This window comes from Eufriesea mexicana, unplaced genomic scaffold, assembly GCF_001483705.2.
Source record: "Eufriesea mexicana isolate 0111107269 unplaced genomic scaffold, ASM148370v2 scaffold11180, whole genome shotgun sequence".
Lineage (NCBI taxonomy): Eukaryota > Metazoa > Arthropoda > Insecta > Hymenoptera > Apidae > Eufriesea > Eufriesea mexicana.
Window position 1 is genome coordinate 342,603 of NW_016918806.1, and position 1,915 is coordinate 344,517.

Genomic DNA, 1,915 nt, shown 5'->3' on the forward strand with positions numbered 1-1,915 from the left:
ATTGTACGCTGTAAATGGGGCGCTCTTCCTCTTGGGTTATTACGTATATTTTTCCACGTGCGTCGAACATGTACGGATGCGTCTCTCGCCGACAAGGAAAAACGTGCTGCGATTTCTCGCTGTGCGGATTCGCGGCCGAACAGCAGCGACTCTCTCATGCGTGTTTCTTACCTAATTAATTCAGCCTTAAGCAGAGCTCGGAAGCGGAGCGAGAGGGAGCGACCGCAACCTTGCGCTGAATGTTACAAGACGCTTGCGCCGAATGATCAAACGTTATCGGTCGGATACTGCTCTCTCTATTACGAAAAGTACCGGCGCAATTGATTATTTCGTAAAAATTTTTATTTATTTATTATTTTCCTAATTATCGTTTAATTACTATTTATTTTTTGAACTATTCTTTAATTATTATTTATGGACAAAATTTTGTTTCGAACGGACTATTATTTTTTATTTTATTTTTACAAAGATGATAGATGTGTACTATCAATATTTATTATCTTAATTGTAGAATTACTTTAATAAACATTAAAGCTTATGCTTGATATTCATTATTTGATTTGTTTACGGATTGATGTATGAAATACTGATGAAGTTGTTATCATGATTAATAACGTCGTATTATTGTGTAAATATTATTTACTGTTTACCTTTCTTTTGAATTGTATACCTTGATTATATACGGCCTAATGAATATGTTGAAAGTAAACAGGAATTCAATTCACTAACGAAACTCATTGCATAATGAAAATTAACAAAACTGTTATTGTTATTAAATGCAACTCGTTGCTCATTTTGTAACTGTATTGCTTATTATTTTGCATGTAATTCAATTCCTTCAATTTACAAGAAAAGTATATAATGATTTAATGTAACGAATTACTTAAATACGTCATTAATTCATCATTTTGAGAATTTTCTATTATTTTACACTATATAAATATAATGCTACTTTAATTAAATAGTAAATAGTATTAATCTACTAATAATAAAGTCCCTGAAACTTAAAAAAAAATGATGAAATAAGAATTTGTGAAGTACAATTTTCAAAATACTTATCACAATACAAGACAAATTTTTGAAAACACATCAGTTGCAAATTAGGCACTGTTTTCATGACTCATACTACTGAGATACCGCTTTATTTACACGGTTAAATATTAATTTACTTATGTTAAGTTGTAAATGCTCAAATATTGTATCTTTGAATTTGCACAAGTTGAAGATACGAAAAAATACTTTTGTTTGTTATTCGCTTCGATGGCTGCAGCTATTTTCGCTTTGTTCGGTATTTTAATTAGCAATTGAGCGCCTTGGTGAAACGCAGGGTCTCCTCTATAACTAGTCTCATTAAATTTGTTACGACACGCTGGTTTCCAACTCTTCCTTGCTATTTAAAAACGTGTTAACCGGTGGTTGTTCTCCTATTTTTTCTTTTTTTTCCACTTCTTTTTCCTCCAAAATTTCTAACGAGGAATTTCACTGGTCTTAATCCAAGAGAATTTGTTAGCAGAGATTTGTTAACCGTAACGAGAATTATTTATTTTACGAGGGACTGTGGATTTTTTTTTAAATATTTGATTGTCGATGTAATTAATTAATTTTAATTAAATATTTTTGTTAATGTTTCAGAGGGGCACATATTCGGAGGATGGACAATCAATCTGATGTATAGGTAAGCCTTAAATATTACCCATGAATTGTGACCTAAAATTATTTCAAATTAAATATATTTATGCAACATTCGCTGCATATTATAATTATAAAGTGCATAAAATATCATAGGATTCAAGTTAAAGTCGATAAACTTACATTTCGTGAAAATTGAATGTAGAACATTCAATCATTTTCCCCTTTATTTCAAGGATATTGTAAATTAAATTAATTGAAACACGATAGCGCTTTCAAAGCAGGA

The 1,915-nt window shown here is 30.5% G+C and overlaps 1 long non-coding RNA gene across 1 annotated transcript in view; it reads left to right on the plus strand.

The window, feature by feature from the left end:
- Positions 1-1,915, plus strand: part of LOC108553575 (uncharacterized) — an 18,402-nt gene that overhangs the window by 1,532 nt on the left and 14,955 nt on the right. Inside the window, exon 2 of the long non-coding RNA XR_001890645.1 lies at positions 1,633-1,675. This is a non-coding gene — a long non-coding RNA (uncharacterized LOC108553575). The remainder of the gene's footprint in view (positions 1-1,632; positions 1,676-1,915) is intronic.